Here is a 10,436-nt window from a genome sequence, read left to right as displayed (position 1 = left end):
TTTTGCGGTGCGTCCCCGCGTTGGGCCGCGGTTTTGTCCGTTTCGACCCATCCGGACGCGCGGGCGCGGGATGGGTCGCCCCGTTGGAGATGCCCTTATTGCACCACAAGTACAAGAACTTGCACTCTATGTGCCATTTCATACAAAATCTTGCAAAATGTATTCCACTCATACAAGAACTTGTCCTGGACGTGTACAACTCATACAATTCAATGTGGAGGCGACACGTGGCAGTTTCCACATGGGAGAGGAGGGTTTTCATTGGAGCGTTGAAGAAATATGATAATTACGAGCAGGTCCTCGCCCCAACCAGCGATATAGGAATGGTGATCAATGGTGTTTAAATGAGGATAGCCAGCTAGGGTTTGCTCCTAAGTGGCACTAGCAACGATTGGCGCGGCGGCACGCCGCGCCCGTATGGTGGAAAAGCAGGTGAAATAACATGGATGCATGATTTGATTTTTTTTGTGAGAAGTGATACACCATTTAGATTGTAATACATATAATAATTTGGATCAACTAAAACCTCTATGTTGGTATACCTAGTAGAAGTTTCAGTAGTAGTAAATTATTTTTGGACTTCTATTGTGCATAAATATGGTAGTCACTGTTGTGTGGGCCTTGATTTATTAAATCTTAATTATAATAGAATATTAATAATGGATACATCATCGGCCAATAGCTTTAGTTTCTTGCATGCAATTCCTTACTATACAAATCCGAAATACACTCGAAAGATGTGAACACAACATAGATGAAATGTAAATCACACTAAACGATGGAATCACAAAAAATGAGGGGATGGACTGCATTAGGGAGGCGGAGAGGTCTCTACCCTAATCTACTGCTTGGCGTTACTGAAACATTTTCCTTGCTCTAACTTGAGAAGTGTGGGTAGGGGTTTTGGTTTCTTCGCAGAGGAGCTTGTTGCGCCATTAAAGGAAGTGCGGATGGGTTTTGGTCCAAGTAGCCAATCGGTCATTGGCTTATTGGCGGTCTAGTTCGTGGCGCGCGGCATGCCACACACCGACACACGTGGCTGTATATGTTTGTATCACAATTTTTTGTTCTTGGGTATTGAAATATGTTATGTTGACATGGATTGTTAAATCAAAGAGTCAAATAATATCGTTATTTTGGTGTTTTGAATTTAATTTATCCACCACGTGAAGAATAATTGGATGGTGACAGGAAATCAATTTTCGCTGGAGCTGATGACGAATGCAGGAGGTGCGATTGCGACAGATGCTCAAGCTCTACTCCATTCCATTGCAATAGCGGAACAGTACTGCACGTACTGAAGAAAGCGGTCACCTCTACTGATTATGATGCAGCGCCCCTGGGATTCTTTTATATATAACTAAAAGTTCATCTCCATATATGATTGTATTAAGTTTATAGCATTATCTATGAAAATCGTCAACGTAATAAGCCACCCATATTCTGGTGGCAATGGGTGCGGGCTGAGCCGTTGGGTTACCACAATGTGTGGCGTGATAACTATCCAGTGGATGTAACCAGGGCCATGCCTGGCGATCTTGCCGAGCAAAGCTGATTGGAATAACTGTGTTCCATCTCAAAAAGAAGGGCCGAACTAAATACATAGTGAGTTGCATTGCAGGAAACATGTACGTATATTTCTCAAAAAATGGCTGAATTGAATACATTGTTTGTGTGTCGGCTCTTCATTTTGATGATTTCCTTGGTATCTTTTCTCCCACTCTGTAGGCTCCTCTTCCTTTGTCTCCAAAAGGCATTCCATCAAACTGTGTAAGCAGCCATAATTCCTCTTCCAGTAGACATTCAGCCTGTAGCATAGGAGAAAATGACTGACAAAATCAGTTACAGCTTACAACCAAGATGTCAGGGTTTCACTGGTAGTGTGCTAGCTTTTTACAGCAGGAGGTAGGTGGATAATAATTTTCTTGGCATTACATAAGTTCTTTATACTGGACAAGGCATTTCTGAACCCAGGTGTAGATGCTCTTGATTTAATAAAAAATTCGAAACAAATAGCAAAAAAAATTTAAAAAATCTGATTTTTTTGGAAAATGAACATGAACACTTGTTCTAACTTTACACCAAAAATCTCCAGAAAAAGACTTACGTAGTGATCTGTGCAAAAAAGACAAATTGAAGTGATGTAAGAAACAAATCTAGACGTTGTAAACAGCACCGTATTTTAGCTTTTTTGCACAAACCACTATAGATGTCTTTTCTCGGAAATTTTTGGTGTGCAGTTAGAACACTTGTTCATGTTCATTGTCCAAAAATATTAGATTTTTTAAAATTATTTTACTATTTGTTTTGATTTTTTTATTAAACCAGGAGCATCTACACCCCAGTTCAGATTTGGTTTTTCGCTTTATACTACGACACACTGATCGTGTTTATACTTTCTACATCGATAGGTAGATGGATAACACTTTACATGGTATTTTCGATGGAATACTGCTTTCCTTCTCTCTTTCAGAGTTTCAGGTCAGCTTGACCTGTTGCTGGAGGTGAGATTTTGGTGTTTGCTGCAAGGATAGAAGTTCAGAATCAATATCTTGTGCTCAACCAAAAATCTTTCTATTTACCTGAAGCATATTCTAAACTTGAACTAACAAATAACTATAGATGTGCCATGCTGCAGAAGTGGCAGACAAAATAACTGATTGCATGATACACAACGTGGTTTGCCCAAAACGTGCAGCGATAGATGTAAGCTGCCCAATTTCTTCCACGTGAAATGAACATTGTAAATAAAGGAAGAGGAAACATTTTAATTGTCTGAATGTACAGCACATATATACCTGAAGCTATGTCTAAGGTCATAAATGTACCTGCAACCATGATGTGATCTCAAGTGCATACTCTTACAGATGCCCCAGTAGCTCTTTGTATATGATATTTCCAGTTTCATTAGTTAGCGCACCAGTTTCGTCTATTGCAAGCATATTCAGTACACATATTCAATAGAATTTGTCAGATTTTATGAAAATGGTAAAGCATATATATGTAAGAGTGTAGCGTGCTAACTTTATAGTGAAATTTCTTTCCAGCTGGTGATTTGTTTGTATAAAGTTGCTTGTTTGACTTGAGTATTGTACTTCAGCGAGGAGCTAAGCACCTATTCGCATAGGCGTTCTACTTTTTCATAACAAGGAACAAATAAGTGCTAGGTTGGCCAATGTTGTTTGAGAACATGATTAGGTACCGGTGCAAGTAACATGACTAAACATGAAACAGAAGTTGTCATCTACGAAAATGGATTATAATGAGCTTACAAAGAAATAGAGACTTATTTGCCCCGATAGGGATTGTCATGGGAAAAACAATTATTAAATAACATGTATAGGTACTCATTGCTGTGAGAGAATAAGTGAAATAATTAAGATATCGGTAGTAGGGTGAGTGCTAAGCAGGGTACCTCGCGATCGACAAAGATGAAATCCAACTGCTATATGTTTTTTGCGCCTTCCTTGATCTCTGTACTCGATGCGCGCCACGCCACATGCCCAAGATATGTTCCACTGATGCCTTGGACGCACACATATCTGAAATTAGCACATGAATACATAAGCACAGGGGAGACAAACCAGACAGGAACGTCAAGAGTAATTTTCAATGGTGTGCTCACTATGGTACCAATCAAAACAGAGCAACGGCAAGGGAAAGATTCAAACAGCAGGTCGAAAAGAAAGGGAGAACAAATGGAGTGAGAGAGGACCTGTTGTGGCAATTCAACGATCCTCAGAGTTATAAAGATTAAAGAAAAATCGGTGATTCCTTGGTGGAAGTGGGAAAGGCAGAGCGAGGGCAGCTAGAGCGCCTCGGTGACGGCCACCACTCCAGGGGGGGGGGCGATAAAGCATCTGGGTCTACAAAAATTGAATTACAAATACATATGTAGCAGAAAGTGACATGTCCTATCAAAATAAAAATAGTAAATGTCCTCAAGACAAAGTGGTGGTGGCAGAACTCTCATCAAACATTCAAATTCCATAGAGATGTGATGTCTATTTGTTAGCTAAGGATAAATTAGTAAAATAATGGTTAAACATTCTGGTTCACTGAAATTTTAGTATCTAGTAATGTATTCCCGACATGTCATACACATATGTTACATGAGAAATATTTAACAACTAATCTAGCCATATTTAATGGAAAGTATTACTAAAGTTACATTTGTTTGAATTTTTTTGCTACTTTCTACAAATGGTATTGCTAGGTAAAAAATACTTTATGCTCTGACCTCAAGTGCAGCATTCTCACCTATAATTCCGAACTATCGTGGAAAATTAATTGTTGAAAAGCTGAATGGAGGTCTGCTAAAAACTTGAGCTACAATTTGTATATCTAGCTGAGAGTAAAACACACACACACACACACACACACAGTTCCATACTTGTGAGTTTGAGATGTGCACTGTTAAGATCAAGTTGACAACAACACACTGGGAAAGAAACATGGAGAAGAGCTAGCATATCCATGTGAATAGACCCACCGATACTGATACAACAATCAGCTAGCATAAATGGAAATAGAAAATCTATAAATGGTGTAATTTTATTGATCTTTCAAATGCCGCCACTATAAACAGCAAAAGACAGGTTTCACATATCATTCAGAAATCTTACCCCAAGATATTTGAGCAAGATGTTATTAAGCGGCAGTTTCATTTATCGCTTGTCAGGCTAGATAATAAAATTCATCCTAACTGTATTCTTGAAGTAAATTTCTGAAAATATATATCATTCAGAACACTTGTTTAGCACTGTGCCTCTATGTTCCTAATTTTTTTATTAAAATATCATTAAGCAACAACTTCATTAATTACTTGTCAGGCTACAAAATCAAATTTCTCCTAACTTTGTGCTTGAAGTAAACTGATGAGAATATACAGGTATATTCAGCAAGGGTATAATAATACTGCTATAAAACAACTTTTTCTCCTATCTACATACGCTCGTTTAGATCATCAACATTGCAGAAACCAATTATGTCATTTATCAAGACTTTGCAGAAAAGGCAAAATATATTAACTTCTAATTTCCAATGTTTGTTGAAGTTTACCCCCAAATTCTACCTATTTGTGCCATACCAAGCTCAAATAGTGGGAGCAAGATTAAAGAGCACACGTTCTAAGTACTTATTCGAATGGACCCAAGAGAAATTATACATGGAAATACGTATCTTTCATGTGAACTGAAGTCAGATCTGTATATACTGCTTTCTTTCTAGCCCAGACAAATTTTAACTTGTCTCATGATAAAAATGTCAGTCGTATGTCAAATAAGAATGGTTGAAGAAAATGAGAAGTTCCACGAGTGTCAATATTATAATGTATTGGACATTAAGAATGGAGAAAATATTTATTGTACCTCCTTTTCTGTTGCAACCGTAAATAATTGGACCAATTTGAAATACACTTAACATTAACACCAATCCAAGAGGAATTATTTTGTAGTCTGAGAGAAAAGACCAGTTGGCCTTTCAAGAATCACAAAACACTACTTGGTGATAGTTCAACTAATTCATCTTCCTGATAATTTTGCTTTCCAAACATTAGTAAATAATGCTTACCATCAATAATATAAGTCAATGATTTTGTAGCGCATGTTGGGAGTTTCCTTTGGATCATCATGGTATCCCCAATACTGATTAGAAGACAAATGTATAAGAGATAGACCATCACTTCTTGAAGTACCTATGTATTCTCTGTAAAGCTTACGGTCTTTGGACCTTCTATTTAATATTCTAACGATGATGGCCATTGTATTTTGTAAGAAGACGAAATAAAAATTCGAATATACTGAAATTGGCAGTTTTGTGATCTGAGCAAGGAACATATGGCATCACATATACTGAAAAGGGTAGAACATTAAGATGCAAAGTATCTACATTTTCTTGTGTATTTTTCTCAGTTCAGTGTATAATTAAAATAGGAAACACAAAACAATGGTAAGGATGTAAGCAGGCAAAGTGACACTTTTTACAGAATAAAAATCTGGGAGAGTCAAAGATACCTAAGTTAGTTCTCTGAATCGTTCAAAAGTTAACATGCGTTCTTATTTCGAAGTAAACTGATTTATCTGTCTATATCTGTTCTCTGCAGCTTTCATTCCAAGTGAAGTCAGTTGTTATATAGGACAAAGGACATCTAAACCTCTGGATGTTCATAGGATAAAACATGCCACAACTCGTTGAATCCTAAACGTGTGTGTACAACATGGCAGGAATACTCTATTATCAAAAATTCAAACTACAACAACTAATTGTGTCCATGAGTGAGCATATTAACCTACACACCAAAGACTAAGATGCACTGTTCTTAAACTAAGTTATATATTGTGAGGCGGACCTTTTGAGTCGCTTTGCGCTCCTTGTCCATCGGTGTACGAACACAAGAGCCAGATGTTGGCCAAATAACCTAGCACCACATCGATCTGGAGAGAACAACCTGCAAAAATTGCAACGACACGGTAGGCATGGTTTCAGTAAAAAAAATTAGAGAACTGCAGCAGCAGATGCAGAACTCTATTAAATCCTTTGCGAACTACATTGTAAAAGGCAAACTAAACCAACAAATACCTTGGATTCGGTTCTGGGGATTTAGAAATTGATGGTACACGCTATTCTTGTGGATTCTCCATAGACGGGAGTTGAAAGAGAAAGGGGACCAGGAGAATGCTGGATGGCTTCTCCATAAACTCACTGTAACAGCAGTTTGCATAATTCACCAAAAAGAGACCTCCTGAGTATTATCTGAAGTGCTTCTCCTATCATTTTTTTTGCCACGCTGCATAGATATAATTTAGCTCAGTGAAAAATATTGAGTAATGGCTAAAAGCAGTTAACTCATATTTCTCCAATCTGAGAAGGCAGACCCATCTCTCAAATCTTGCTAGCAATGAGCCGAATCTGAGAACTAACCAGAAAATATGCAATCTACCAGACAAATACAGATGCTGGATTGAAACAGAAACATAGTAAAACGGATCTACTACATCATTGTCTGAACTTGTGCAGGAGACGAACACTAACAATTGTCTAAAATTCATTTCCTATGCACACATGGTGTTCTACAGATGGAAATTTAGAGCACCCCGATCTCAACAACATGCCAGCCCACCACACCACCATCGTTATCCTCTCACTTTCTCCACAATTGTTAGAACCACTAATTCAATACCACAGATATAATAGGCGTTGTGAAGTAAGAGAGGGAATACCTGAGGTTGGGGGAGACATCAGAAATACCCCAGGCAAACAGGAAACGGTTAGTTGAAACCCAAACCACAGAAGCAAACAAACCACGCTGTAGAGCTCAAATCAGAGGCCTAAATCAAGGGAGGTGAGACACTGAATCCCCAAATCGAATTTAGGGTTTGGGGCAGCGGAGGAAACCTGGGAAATTTGGAGAGAAGGGGAGTCCACCCCGCCTTGCGCGTCGACATGGTCCAGCAAAGTCCACTTTCTTCACGTCTCCCTCAGCCAGATTAGAGGGGAGCCCGGAAGAAAGCAACATGGGAGGAGCGACGCCGGCGAGAAGAAGCTGGCGGGTCGTCCTCGACACGGCGACCTCAGCGCGCTTACCTTCGATGAATCATAAGCAATAGGCTTCCTGCCTCCCCTGCAGGGGTAAGAGATAAAGAAGCAGCAGCTTCCCCCGCCGCCTCCACCGCAGTGGAGGCCGCTGACCCCTCCGGCGGCTCCATGACTGCCTTCTTGCTACCTCCCGCCCCATGGTCAGCCCCACAGCGCAGGCCAGTCCATGTGTAGGAGTGGCCGGCTAGCCAGCACGCAGAGAAGAGCTCGCGCGGTAGCCCGGCGGCGAAGCGGGACGCGCATGGGCGCGTGAGAAATGGCCGGCTGAAAGAAAGAGCGGTGTGACCGACGCGAAGAATTGCTGGGTGGCCACAGCCGCTCGAGCTGCAGGGAAGCGGCCGAAAAATACTCCTCCCTCAGCCTCCGGCGCGCGACGGTGAGCGCGATGCTGCCGGCGCCGTAGAACGTCTCGGGAGGGCGCCCTAAGATTCTCCTCTGCGCATCCGTGTGGGGAAGGAGAGGATTGCTCCGAGTTCCTCCACCGTGCCGCTAACCGCCTAGGGGGAGAGAGGGTATGTTGCGTCGATAGGTGCTTTGGCAGGCGCGAGGGTGTTTGGGAGGAGGTCAAAGCGGTGTCCACACGTGGAGGAAGAAAGCAGGTAAGAGAGATGAGGAAAAAATATGGGTTAGCTCATTTATTCCTGTTTGTATATGAACCTGACCGCTTAGCATTAAGCGGTGGCCTGTGGACACCGCTTTGACCGCACATGCGCGCGGGACCCGACACATTTCAGGCCCACCAAAACAACAGCAAAACACCATGGTTCACCGTATGAACACAGCGAGTCCCACACACAGCGGACGCACATTGCAGCGTTGCCGTACTGCACATAACCCTGTAAATTTCTAGAGAGCATCCAAGTTGCACACGAAAAAAACATTATGAAATCAAACCATACGTGTCAGCTCCAAGTTAATTCCCAAAAGGTCTCAAAATTCTTACAAAAAAGATGTTGGTTACCCTATAATATAGTAGATATTAGTGGATCATATAGATCTTAATTAAAAATAAAGACATGAAATGATGATCTTATGTGAATTGGTTTACTTTTAGTGGATCAAGAGCATGCATTCATTGGTTGCATATTAAGTTTCTACAAGTAAAGTGAATCTCATATGATCACATGTGATAAACAACTAGGGCTTTAGAGTTGATTCTAATGTGGGATGATCACATAAAATAATGGGACCAAAGTTCTTACTTATAGTAGTATTAGGGTTTGTAAATTATGATACAACTCTTGAATTAATAATTGACAATATAGGTGTGGTCACTAATTACTTTGAAACAGAATTAATGAGGGTCTTAGAATTTTATTAATTTTTTAAATATTTACTAATTCACATAATCACTATTTAACTTTATTTTATTTGAATGGAGTTTATTTTTGTGAGAATTTTGATATATGATTTATATTTTTATGAGCTAAAATGAATTTTATCTATTTTTGTAAAGTTTCAGCTATTTACTGGTTTTAAAATTTAATCTAAAATGCTAAACATACCGATTCAGATCTAACCCGCAGAGACTGACTAGTGGGGCCTGGGTACACATCGATTGCCACGCAAGCACGACCCAGTCAAAGTTGACTGAGGCCTTTGACCTCACCGGCGTTTAAACATCGACGGCCAGTGCACGGTGGCACCGCTGATTTAGGCCTCCCCGAGATGCGCGGTTAAGTGCATCTGAACGAACACAGCAAGGCGAAGCTTCTGGTGGTGTTGGTTTGCTCAGGGGATCATCGGAACTAGCTCCGATGAGAGGTGCTACGGCGGTGAGCTCCGGCCAACATGCGAACTAGAGCTACAGGCGATGCCGAGAAGGAATAGAGGGTTGTGGAGACGCGCAAACTCACCCTAAAGCTGAAGGTGTGGTCGGCTCCGGCGATGGTTGACGGAGATGGCGGCGATCGAGCTTTTCCCGGCGAACCCGAGTGAAAGGGAACGCCAAAATTCCTCCTCCTCCTGGCTCCCCTTGATGCGCTGCTCCTGCAGGATGATCTACGAGGTCAGGCGCGTCGAATGAGCTGCGCCATGGCCTCTAGGATGACCTCCATCGACAGTGTCGTGCTCGACACTGGCGACGCGCAGATGATATCAAGAGATAGAGAGGTTCTAGGAAGGAATGGATGGGTGGCGAAGGATTAGGGTTGCAATGTAGAGCTCGTGGTGGTTTTATAGAGCTCGAGGTGGTCTGGTTCGTCGGCTCGCCGGCGGTACTGACCGAGATGCAACGATGACAGCGAGCTAATTGTGGGCGCAAATCTTGATGTCTTCGGATAGACTCGGACGCGAGGAGTATAGGGAGGGGTTCTGGAATCTTCTGCGACGCCCGGGACGTCCTTATCGTCGACGAGGGCAGCGTCTACTGGCATTGCCGCGGTGTCGGCCTCGGAGAAGAAGACGACGATGACGGTGTCGAGGGTACTCCTCGGCAATGCCCTCCGATTGAGGCTTAGGGTTGACGGAATCCTGCAAGCTGACACGAGACATCGGTTCACAGATAAGCGGGAGAGCGATTTACCCAGGTTCGGGGCCCTCGATGAGGTAAAACCCTTACGTCCTGCCTGTCTGTTCTTGATTATGAAGAAATTGGGTTACAATGGGGTGCCGAATAGTTTGGCTGAGATCTCGTCGAGAGGCTAAGCGCTGCGGCGACCTAGCTCTAGACTTTTGGTGGCTAAGGTTGCTAAGATTGATTGTCTCCCTCGGCAGCCCCTCTCCTGGCCTTTATATTGAGGGCCAGGTCGCAAGAGGTCTAACAGAGTACGACTAGGTTTACAGTAGTTTCAAATCTAATCTTCCCTTGTTCGGCTGCTTCCTTGTCTTGCCCGTCAAGG

The 10,436-nt window shown here is 41.9% G+C and overlaps 1 long non-coding RNA gene across 5 annotated transcripts; it reads right to left on the bottom strand.

Moving 5' to 3' along the window:
• Positions 1-1,574: 1,574 nt before the first annotated feature.
• On the bottom strand, positions 1,575-8,129 carry LOC124705911. Of its 5 annotated transcripts, none has more exons than XR_007004198.1 (8): positions 7,396-8,129; positions 7,221-7,306; positions 6,580-6,787; positions 6,350-6,448; positions 5,572-5,695; positions 3,416-3,542; positions 2,432-2,522; positions 1,575-1,808 (listed from the first exon to the last, which is right to left on the bottom strand). It is a non-coding gene; the product is annotated as an uncharacterized LOC124705911 (long non-coding RNA). The 5 variants fall into 5 exon arrangements; XR_007004195.1 differs by having other exon boundaries at positions 5,572-5,645; positions 7,221-7,328; positions 7,396-8,127; XR_007004194.1 differs by having other exon boundaries at positions 5,572-5,645; positions 7,396-8,126.
• Positions 8,130-10,436: the final 2,307 nt, after the last annotated feature.

This window comes from Lolium rigidum, chromosome 4 (assembly GCF_022539505.1).
Source record: "Lolium rigidum isolate FL_2022 chromosome 4, APGP_CSIRO_Lrig_0.1, whole genome shotgun sequence".
NCBI classification, from domain to species: Eukaryota; Viridiplantae; Streptophyta; class Magnoliopsida; order Poales; family Poaceae; genus Lolium; species Lolium rigidum.
Note: the sequence above shows the minus strand (reverse complement) of the source record. Positions and strands in the feature narration are given on the sequence as shown.